Below are 12,538 nucleotides of genomic sequence, written 5' to 3'. Positions count from 1 at the left end.
CCTAGTCCCCTCTAGAATTGCCAAGTATGTACCAAACTATTCACCAGACTGCTTTAGAGGTTGCAAAGACCGGGGTACCCACCTCCACATCTGGTGGACCTGTCCCACCGTAACAAATTTTTGGTCTTTAATCTTTCACATACTAACCACACTATTTCATCGCCCCGTGGATCCTGATCCTAAAATAGCGCTGTTGAATTGGCTACCACTAAATTTCACCAAACCCCAAATTCGACTTTCCCTTCAAATATTGACTGCAGCTAAGCAAACGATAGCAAGAGCCTGGAGGACACCTACTTTACATGTAGCTGAGACCAAACACAGAGTTACACAGGCGATGATACATGCGAAAATAGAAGCGATAACATTGGACAAAATCCCACTGTTTACTAGAATTTGGCAGCCATGGGTAGACAATTTCTTGCCTAAGGACTTTGACACACGCCTTATGGCTCCTTAGTTTGAAATGATTTGTGCTATGGGGCTAGGGGTTCCCCTGGGCCCGCTGACCATGCTTTTCTCTCTCTCTTTCCTTTCCCTTACTTGGTCACAACTTTTCCCTCTCTCACTATGACCTTATTTCCTCCTTCTTTTTCCTCTCTTTTTCTATCCCTGTATTTTCTTTTTCTCATTCTCTCTTTTTTCTATGTTGGGTAAAATACTTTAAGCAACGCTGTTCTCCTTCACTATTACCCTAAGTAGGGACTGGAGCTCTGGATAAAAATGTCTACGGATCTCTTTTTCCTACCGATACTAGTTGGCCTAGTTTCATTTGGCCCCCCCTTCCATTGTTTTGACTTTTATTACCCTATTCATATGGGAAGTAGGGGCTGATTTTGTGCCTGTATCGAATTATTTACATTTACAATGCCTAAGTAACAGCGTATCTGACTATCCTTCGTTGCTGTTTTTGTTGTAAACTGTTCAGTTTATTTTATTGTACCCTGCTTGATTCCTTAATAAACTATTTGAAAAGAAGGTATGAGCCAGGGATTCGGATGAATATCCCTTATCAATAAATCTCTGAGTCAAAATCTGAGCTTGTTCCAAGAACACAACATGTTCCGTAAGTTGCGCCTAAGTCTCAGATACTGTCAGGGCTCCTCCTCTGGTCTGGCCACTCAGCTGTCGGCTAATTGCCAGCTCTCTTCTCTTTCCACAGTTACCTTCTGTTCCCGATGATGCTCATCTGACCTGCCTATTTAAAGCCTTCCAACTCACTTTTTCCTTTGCCTTTACGTTGGTCACATCACAAGGAACCATCTCCTGCTGTTTGTTTCAAGACTGGCTTGCTGACATCCCTCCTGGCTTCTTATCCTGCTTGCAGATGCTCTCCTTGGATTCCTAACTTCTGGCCTGGCTGATTACCCGATATGGTTTATAAACTTTGGACTGGTTGACGACCCAATCTGGTTACTGGACTCTGGCTATGCTTGACTACGCTTTTTTCTATTTACCTTTTATTTTTATTAATAAACAAGTGTGATTTGATTGTACTTCTGTCTCTGTCTGTTTCATGGTTTCTGACAGATACTGGCTCTTAGGCACTGATCTAAGCCAGGCCAGATGGTGACAGCTGGAGGTAGGAATAAAATAATTCCTATCAGTGGATTTAAAACAAGTGGCGGTACTGATCCCCACTTATAGATATAGTAAGATCTAGAAAGTTGATTTTATCATAACTGAAAGAACTGAAAGAACTGAACTGAACGGAAAGAAATGATAGGCAGATGCCTCTATTGTTACAATTAAGCTCCTCCATAAATATAGAGAGATCCGATTCGCTGCCATCCCATAGGAGGAGGATGTTGTTTATATAGTGAGCTTGACTGGGCATAGACAACATCCTCCTCCCATTTAGCCATTTTATATGACTCAAACATTGCCTGTTTGCCTGTTCACCGAACAGCAAACAATTTGGGGTGTTCGCAGCAAATTCGAAAAGCTGCAGAACACCCTGTAAAAGTCTATGGGAGAAATCTAAAGTGCTAATTTTAAAGCCTTATATGCAAGTTATTGTCATAAAAAGTGTTTGGGTACCTGGGTCCTGCCCCAAGGGACATGTATCAATGCAAAAAAGTTTTAAAAACATCAGTTTTTTCGGGAGCAGTGATTTTAATAATGCTTAAAGTGAAACAATAAAAGTGTAATATTCCTTTAAATTTCGTACCTGGGGGTGTTTGGGGGGGGGGGGTGTCTATAGTATGCCTGTAAAGGGGCACATGTTTCCCATGCTTAGAACTGTCCCTGCACAAAGTGTCATTTCTGCAGGGAAAAAAGTCATTTAAAAACACTTGCGGCTATAATGAATTGTCGGCACCCCGTAATACAGAGAACAGTCATTGAAAGTCATTGTTAAAAAAAAAATGTGTGGGGTTCCCCCCCACATTCAATTACCAGGCCCATCAGGTCTGGTATGGATTTTAAGGGGAACTCCACTCCAAATTAAAAAACATGGCATGGAAATCCCCCCAAAAATCCAGACCCTTTATCTGAGCATGCAACCTGGCAGGCCGCAGGAAAAGGGGGGGACAAGAGAGCAGCCCCCCTGACCTGTACCAGGCCACATGCCCTCAACATTGGGAGGATGCTTTGGGGGTCTGTGACCCCTCAAAGCACCATGTCCCCATGTTGATGGGGACAAGGGCCTCATCCCCACAACCCTGGCCGGTGGTTGTGGGGGTCTGCGGGCAGGGGGCTTATCAGAATATGGAAGCCCCCTTTAACAAGGGGACCCCCAGATTCCGCCCCCGGTTGAAAATGGTAAGGGGGTACCCCTACAATTTCACAAAGAAAGTGTAAAGAATTGTTAAAAAACACACTGACACCATTGGGAAAAGTCCTTTATTAAAAATAAAAAAAATAAAAAAAAATGCCAGCGGTGGTAATCCATTCTTGCTATCCAGCAATGGCTGATCTCTTCTCCGGGGTCCAGCGATGGGTGATCTCTCCCGATGGTCCAGCGCAGCACATCCTGCCTCCACCGGAGACACTGCGGGAATCCTGGATGCCTGACAGCTCTTAGCTGAGGTGGATGGTGCCACCCATCACCTGACCCTGCCCCCCCTCTGACACAAGGGGAAACCCGGGCTTCCCCAGTGATGTGCGGATGACCCCGCCCCCCTCTGATGTAACAGAAACCTGGGTTACAACCAGTGTTTTTATTCATGTTGACACTTTTTTGGTGAATGAGTAAGGGTACCCTATGTACCCCAAACTCATTTATATGGAGGGGCAGGAGCTGGGGGCCATTAATTAAAGGAGACTTCCAGATTGTGATAAGCCCCCTGCCCACAGACCCCCACAACCACAGTCTAGGGTTGTGAGGAAGAGACCCTTGTTCCCATGAGGACAAGATGCTTTGGAGTGAGGGGGAAGACCACCCACCCCCCATGTTGAGGGCATGTGGCCTGGCATGGTTCAAGATGGGGGCACTCGCTTCCCCCCCCCCCTTTCCTGACCTGCCAGGCTGCATGCTTGGCTAAGGGTCTGGTATGGGCTGGGAGGAGGCCCACACCCGGGTTTTTATTTTACTATTTATTTACCAGCAAATGTTTTTTTTTTTTAGCTGAAAGCAGGAAAGCCCATTGGCAGCTGATGACTTATTGGTTAGTGAACTGTTCACTAACAGCTTTCCCATCTCAAATAGCAGGAAGTAATGGAGACCTGAAGGGTCTGGTATGGATATTTAGGGGGACCCCCACTTCTATTTTTTTTTTAATTTGACACGGGGTCCCCCTTAATATCCATACTAGACCTGAAGGGCCTGGTAATTGAATTTAGGGGAACCCCCACGCTTTTTTTTTAAATTATTTTAATTTTTTTTTATCAATGAATGAATTGTCGGCTAATACAGAGAACACTCATTGAGTGTTCTCTGTATTACGGGAGCCGACAATGGAAAGTGATTTTAAAATACTTTTTTTTCCTTGCGAAATTACACTTTGTGCAGGGACAGTTCTAAGCATGGGAAACATGCGCCCCTTCACAGGCATACTATAGACCCCCCCCCCCCCCCCCCCCGGGTACGAAATTTAAAAGAATATTAAACTTTTATTGTTTCACTTTAATCATTATTAAAATCACTGCTCCTGAAAAAAACTGCAGTTTTTAAAACTTTTTTTGCATTGATCCATGTCCCCTGGGGCAGGACCCAGGTCCCCAAACACTTTTTAGGACAGTAACTTGCATATTAGCCTTAAAAATTAGCACTTTAGATTTCTCCCATAGACTTGTATAGGGTGTTCCGGCTTTTCGAATTTGCTGCGAACAGCCCAAATTGTTCACTGTTCGCTGAACAGGCGAACAGGCAATGTTCGAGTCGAACATGAGTTTGACTCGAACTCGAAGCTCATCCCTACCGCTGAGCGGCAGAGGGGTGGACCAAAATGGCAACGAGGCCTACATGACGCAGAAGGCCGCATCCAAGCACAAGATGACAAAAAAGGTACCCGCTCTCTAAATAAGGATCCCGTTAACGGGAAATCACTCTTTCCCTCCACCCCATCCTCCCACAGTCCTGTCAAAAGCAAGCCTAGGCTAGATGAGGATGGATCAAGCCCGGCTGCGAGTCAGGCCTCTAACTCCGGTGAGGACACGAGGGACTTGCTGGAATCTATAGAAACATACCCCACGTAAAATCAACCTGTGCTAGACACAGTTTTAAAGGACATTTTGCTCTTCTTACGAACCACATTACAATCTGATATGGCCACTTAAATGCATCGGCTCAATAGTGACATACAAGATTTGGGCAACAGGGTGGACTTGTCAGAAACCATGAAACAGACAGAGACAGAAGTACAATCAAATCACACTTGTTTATTAATAAAAATAAAAAGGTAAATAGAAAAAAGCGTAGTCAAGCATAGCCAGAGTCCAGTAGCCAGATCGGGTAGTCAGCCAGTCCAAAGTTCATAAACCAGATTGGGTAATCAGCCAGTCCAGACGTCAGGGATCCAAGGAGAGCAACTGCAAGCAGGAAAAGAAGCCAGGAGGGATGTCAGCAAGCCAGTCTTGAAACAAACAGCAGGAGATGGTTCCTTGTGATGTGACCAACGCAAAGGCAAAGGAAAGAGTGAGCTTGAAGGCTTTAAATAGGCAGGTCAGACAAGCATCATCTGGAACAGCTGGTAACTGTGAAAAGAGAAGAGAGCTGGCAATTAGCCGACAGCTGTGCGGCCAGCCCAGAGGAGGAAGGGCTAAGCCAGCCCTGAAAGGACCATATCGAGACAAAAATGGAAGAATATGCTGGGACTATAAATGATTTGGTAGATGCCCACGATAAGAGAGAAATGGATATTGATTGGCTCGAGACAAAAATGGAGAACAGGTCCATATGCAATAACTTAAAGATCAGAGGAATTCCTGAATCAATACAACAGTCGGACCTGTCTCTCTATACCACCAACATGTTTAAAGCACTGATTCCAGATCTAAGCGACTTGGATGTTACGATCGATAGGATACACCATTTGAAAAAAAACAGCTCACATATCAGAACAGGCACCCAGATATGTGCTATTAAGGTTGCAATTTTTCCATGTAAAAGAGCAACTGATGGCGACCATGCAGAAGCAAGAAGTAATCCCACCACAATACCACCAACTACAGTTCTTCAGTGATTTGTCGCAATACACTCTTCAAAAGAGGAAAAGTCTCAATGCTGTAACAAAGATTTTACGTAACCACAAGATTGTATGTCATTGGGGGTACCCCACTAAACATTCTATTACAAAAGATAACCGTTCTTTTACCGTAACATCTTTGGAAAAAGGCATTGAATTGCTCAAAGAATGGGGCATCTTACTGGTCGAGGAAGATAAGATGACCACCAGCACCCCTCAAAGAGCAGAACAAGAATGGAGGCAAGTCACTGCCAAAAACGCAAAATCCCATAATTGGCAGAAGGTTGCAAGGCTCTTTACCTTTTGTCCTTGGACAGAGCTAATTTTATCCCAGGACCGAACTAATTCCCCAAATACACGTTACAGCTCAGTGCTGCTGTCATAAACTAGAAGTGACCAGAACTGTGTGACTGCGGCAGAGTGAACCAGACATAAATAGGTGAAAGTAAGTTTATTAAAGTAAATGCATATAAATGTGAATACACCACCAATACAAACTGAGTGAACAAACCAAACAACCCAACAGTGAAGATAAACAAACCAGCATATGTAGTAAAAAGGGAGTACCAGAATCGTAGTCAAGCCAGACCAGGGTCATAAATAGGAGGTCAGCAGATGGGGGGACAAGGAGAAAGGTATCAGGTTGCAGGATAAGGTTCCAGGGATGCAGGAATAGATAGGATCAGGTACAATGAGTTCAGCATCAGGTATCAGGTATCAGGTATATAGGCTGCAGGTCAGGGCACAAGGACAATACCAAGGCAAGGTGTGTGTGCACCTGCCAGGGAATTTATACAATGGCTGCTATCAGTCATGTGACGAAGGGCGCCAGACTGAGTGCAGTATAAATCATATATTTAATAAAAACAAGTAGTAACTCACAGGTTAAATTAGATGAGTTCAGTATGTGGTGAAAATTGTCAGTCCTGGAGTCTCATAAAAGTCTTCCCTTGCAGCCTGGGGCACTGGTGTGATCTTACAGGGATCCAGAGAATGCTGGGAACCAGGAGGCAGGAAACAAGAAGCAGCTGGTCGTGACTTCACAGGAACAGGAAATGTGATTATTCACAGTGGCAAGGAATGGTAATGCATTTCGAAGCTACAGCTTCTTCATCAGACCACGATTGGCTGGCAAACCTGGCAGTCTTATATTACAGAGGAAATAGAAACAGAGAGATCTGATGGGCTGGCCAGCCCGTCAATCAAATACACAGATTCAAAGAGGTAGATGGCTGGAGACCGAAGTGAATGCAAATATGAGTAAGATTTACATTCACTTCGGTCTCCAGCCATCTACCTCTTTGAATCTGTGTATTTGATTTGTTTCTATTTCCTCTGTAATATAAGACTGCCAGGTTTGCCAGCCAATCATGGTCTGATGAAGAAGCTGTAGCTTCGAAATGCATTCTCTGGATCCCTGTAAGATCACACCAGTGCCCCAGGCTGCAAAGGGAAGACTTTTATGAGACTCCAGGACTGACGATTTTCACCACATACTGAACTCATCTAATTTAACCTGTGAGTTACTACTTGTTTTTATTAAATATATGATTTATACTGCACTCAGTCTGGCGCCCCTCTGTTCCCATTTCTACACAGAGCTCATCGCTTCACTCTAAGGGAGCTGCCTCCAGGTGCTAATCATACAAGATCTCGGATCATTTATGGACATTATGTTTTAACAAATGTTTTAATATTATGTGTGCTTATTCACACATATTTTATGTATACCTATATTCCAGTTGCTATATATTTTTATCTTATCACCATATCTAGAGCCGCTGTTCACCCCTGTTTTTATCAGTCATGTGACGCCTGACTACAGAAGGTAATACCTGCTCCACACTGCCAGGATCCCTCTGCTGGTGGACACCAGTACTGCGGACCAAAGATGACATAATTCCAGCAGGGAAAAGCTCTTCTGACAGCTCCAAACTGCCAGGAGACACCTGCTGGTGGATCTCAGTGCTGCACGCCAAATGATCGATATTACCAGTGGAGGGAACCTTTCCTGACAGTACCCCCCTCGAAGGAGCGACCTCCGGATGCTCCAACTAGCGGTTGCTGGGGAAAGTCCATTGCTTCAAGCTGGGCGATGAGCAAAGTCACATCAGGTTGGGTAATAAGTACGTCAAGCTGGATAGCAGGCACAGGAACCTCAAGCTGAGTAGCAGGCACATCGAACTGGGCAACAGGCACATTAAGCTGGGCAGCCAGCATGGGCACATCAAGCGAGGCAGCTGGCACATCAAGCGGAGCAACAGGCAAATCAAGCTGGGCAGCAGGCACATCATGCTGGGAAGCAGGCACAGGCACATCAAGCTGGAAGGCAGGCACGGGCACTTCAAGCTGGGCAGCAGGCATGGCACTTCAAGATAGGCAGCGGGCACTTCAAGCTAGGCAGCAGGCACGGGCACTTCAAGCTGGGCAGCAGGCACATCAAGCTGGGCAGCGGGCACAGGCATATCAAGCTGGGCAGCGGGCACATTGGGTTGGAAAGCAGGCACTTCAAGCTGGGCAGCAGGCACGGGCACATCAAGCTGGGCAGCAGGCAGGGGCACATCAAGCTGGGCAGCAGGCACTTCAAGCTGGGCAGCAGGCATGGGCACATCAAGCTGGTCAGCGGGCACAGGCACATCAGGTTTGAAAGCAGGCACTTTAAGCTGGGCAGCAGGCATGGGCACATCAAGCTGGGCAGCAGGCATAGGCACATCAGGTTGGGAAGGGGGCACATCAGACCGGGAAGCTGGCACATCGGACTGGAAGGCAGGAAGCAGCATGTCGGGCTATAAGGCAGGGACGTCATGCTGGACAGCAGGCACTGGGACGTCACGCTGGACAGCAGGCACTGGGACGTCACGCTCGACAGCAGGCACTGGGACGTCATGCTCGACAGCAGGCACTGGGACTTCACGCTGGACAGCAGGCACTGGGACGTCACGCTGGACAGCAAGCACTGGGACGTCACGCTGGACAGCAAGCACTGGGACGTCACGCTGGACAGCAGGCACTGGGATGTCAGGCTGGAAAGCAGGCACTGGGATGTCAGGCACATAAGACTGGAAGGCGTCAGACTGGAAGGCCGGGACAGCAGACTGGAAGGCGTCAGACTTGAAGGCCGGGACAAGAGACTGGAAGGCGTCAGACTGGAAGGCCGGGACATAAGACTGGAAGGCATCAGACTGGAAGGCCGGGACATCAGACTGGAAGGCATCAGACTGGAAGGCCGGGACATCAGACTGGAAGGCCGGGACATCAGACTGGAAGGCATCAGACTGGAAGGCCGGGACATCAGACCGGAAGGCATCAGACTGGAAGGCCGGGACATTAGACTTGAAAGCTGGCAGAGGCACATCGGGCTGGAAAGCTGGCACAGGCACATCGGGCTGGGAAGCTGGCACAGGCACTCCGGGCTGGAACTCTGGCTCTGGCACTCCGGGCTGGAACTCTGACTCTTTCACTCTGGGCTGGAACTCTGGCTCTGGCACTCCGGGCTGGAACTCTGGCACCGAAACTTCAAGCTGGGACAGATTGGTGGGTGTGGAGGCAGGTTGGGTTAATGGTAAGATCATTTTGGTTGGGAAAAACTTTCGTTTTTTCTTTGGCTTAGCCACTGAAGCTCTGTAGATGACTGCAGGGCTGTAGGTAAGGGGTGCAGCAGACTGGAAAGGAGGATTGTGCTATGGTAGAGAAGAGGTAACAGTAGCTGGGGGGAGATTTTGTGGGTTTGTAGGCAGTGGAGAGGAGGCAGGTGGGTTGAATGCAGGATAAGTATAGGGAGCAGAGACTGGATATGAGTATTTGGTTGGGAGCAGCGTGTACTGGGCTACAACTGAGGTTGACATGGCTGATGGGGAAACATACATTTGGGTAGGCTCATATCTTATGGCAGAGGTGGATTGTTTGGCTGGGGCTGATTGCACCATGTCGGACCATGCTGAAAGTATAGGTTGAATAAACTGTAGTTTTAAGTCTCCCTGTCCAACAAAAGACTGAGCAGACACAATGCACTCAGCAATCACCTGTGGGGAACAGGCTGAGTAGTGTTCACAAAAATCAGCAGGATCATCTTCAAAAAGCCATACTAAAGATACAACCTGATTCATATTAAAAGGAGGAGTGAAATCATCATGACCATCTGAAATACAGGGCAGGGCCAGCTCAGTACAGATCTTGATCAAAGGCTGCACCTCCCAAACAATATATAACCCTGATCAACCAGGGAGTGAGCCAAACGGATAGCTGCAAACAACTAGTCACTAGACTATCCTTTCAAAGCCTGGCGGCAATAATCACTACTTTCAGATGCCAGCAGAGAAAAATAAATAACCTCATCAGCATTCATGTTTGCAACCAAACTGAAGCAAAATGGTTCCCCTGTGCAGCCACTTCTGGTCAGGAGTGCCTTGGTATTCTGTCATAAACTAGAAGTGACCAGAACTGTGTGATTGCGACAGAGTGAACCAGACATAAATAGGTGAAAGTAAGTTTATTAAAATAAATGCATATAAATGTGAATACACCACCAATACAAACTGAGTGAACAAACCAAACAACCCAACAGTGAAGATAAACAAACCAGCATATGTAGCAAAAGGGAGTACCAGAATCGTAGTCAAGCCAGGCCAGGGTCATAAATAGGAGGTCAGCAGATGGGGGGACAAAGAAAAAGGGATCAGGTTGCAGGATAAGGTTCCAGGGATGCAGGAATAGATAGGATCAGGTACAACGGGTTCAGCATCAGGTATACAGGCTGCAGGTCAGGGCACAAGGACAATACCAAGGCAAGGTGTGTGTGCACTTGCCGGGTATTTATACAATGGCTGCTATCAGTCATGTGACGCCTGACTGCAGAAGGTAATACCTGCTCCACACTGCCAGGACCCCTCCGCTGGTGGACACCAATACTGCGGACCAAAGATGACATAATTCCAGCAGGGAAAAGATCTTCTGACAGCTCCAAACTGCCAGGAGAAACCTGCTGGTGGATCTCAGTACTGCACGCCAAATGATTGATATTACCAGCGGAGGGAACCTTTCCTGACAGCTGCTTTTGAAAGGTTTGGTACCTCTTCAATGTTGGATGAACATGGGGTGAAGAAACCCCACTCCATACGTTGTTGCTTGTTTTTTTTGTTTTTTTTGCTCCTTTCGTTTTTTCTCTTTGTACTTAGCTCATATGGCACCTACCTGCCTTCCGGATATGGACAAAAATGGAAGATACATCAGACTCCAAATAAAGGATGGAAGAGATGCGACTGATAAAGGACTGACAGGCAGACTGTGTCAATCTATGCGTACCTATGTGAGTACTAACGCAATGTCACGGTTCAATCTTATGCACCCTGATCAGCACTATCTGAACAAATATCCTGACACTTAAATATGCCACTTAACATCATTTCAATTTACACCAAAGGATTAAACCACCCAGTGAAGCAGAAATCCCTGTGGAGAAAAGCATAGTGACATTGTATGTGCGCAAGAAACTGACTTTTGTAAACAGGCACCACCTAGATGCATGCATAGGAGCATCCTCTTCATATTTACTGCTAACACAGAAACCAAGACCACAGGGGTTTTAATAGCAATCCGGGACACAGTGGCCTTTAAGTTACTCAAGCAGATCCAAGACCCTATGGGTAGGTTCATAATACTGATATGCAAATATATACCTTAGCAAATGTTTACTCCTCTAATAGACGGCAGGTGCATTTTTTCAACAGGATGATGAAAAAGGTTGAAGCATGTAAAAGGGCCAAGTAATTATATGCAGGGATTTTAATATTACTCCAGATCCTCTGATGGACTCGACTACCACCATCACTAGGTGTCAGCCATCCTTATTACAGTCTATTTACAGATAGGGTTTGTATGATGCCTAGCAGTATGCTGTAACTCAATAACATGGTCGGACCATGCATCGATAACTCTATCTGTAGCAGATTCTTCCAATCCGGGAACAAAACCGGTTTGGAGACTCAATAAAGGTTCAGTGTCTAACCCCTTTATATTGTGGAAAGCACAAAAAGTGTATATGGGAGGTATATTTATACAACTGGGAGTTAGGATCAAGAGGCAGAGGCAGCGGAGACTTAACGAGCTGGTTAAAACAATCATAGACTTAGGCCGCGTACACACGGGCGGATTGTCTGCCCAACTTAGTCCGCGGAACCGTGTTTCAGCGGACAATCCGCTCGTGTGTGGGCTTCAGCTGACTTTTTCAGCGGACAGTCTGACGGACTTTGTCTTTCGGAATTTCCGTAATTTTGTCCGTCAAAACTTGGTTTTGTCCGTCCAAACTTGGTTTCAGCGGACAGTCCGCTCGTGTGTAGGCAAGTTTAACGGACTAAGTATGGCGCATGCTCAGAAAGGATTTACACGGCCGAAGGTTGCATTGCAGTGTATTGGACGTCGTTTTTCTAGTCCCGTCGTACGTGCTGTACACGTCATCGTGCAAGTTTTCAGCGGACTGTCTGTTCATCATGTGTGGTCAAGTCCGTTCATTCAAAATTTGGACGGACTGTCTGTCGGATTGTCTGACGAACTTAGTTGGGCAGACAATCCGCCCGTGTGTACGCGGCCTTAGAAAGCCAGAATAAACACTAATTTTCCCAATCCACTTCTCAGAAATTGACTACATTAAGATCTGATCTTTGACTACATCTATTAGAAAACTTTGAAAAAACAACTAAGAGACTTAAAATGAATTATTACACCATAGGCAATAAGGCAGGGAAACTTTTAGCACAGACCCTTAAAGGACACAGATACAATCACAAAATACAATACATACTCCATCCCACCACTAACTAAAAGTTATACCAGCCACAGAAATTTACTGATGCCTTCAGCCTATACTATAGTAAGCTGTAAAATTTAAAGGACGATCCACACACTGCACAACCCAC

This window comes from Lithobates pipiens, unplaced genomic scaffold, assembly GCF_037356315.1.
Source record: "Lithobates pipiens isolate NorthernLeopardFrog02 unplaced genomic scaffold, aLitPip1_a1.2 Scaffold_25, whole genome shotgun sequence".
Lineage (NCBI taxonomy): Eukaryota > Metazoa > Chordata > Amphibia > Anura > Ranidae > Lithobates > Lithobates pipiens.
The sequence above is the reverse complement of the archived record's forward strand: the minus strand, read 5'-3'. Positions refer to the sequence as shown.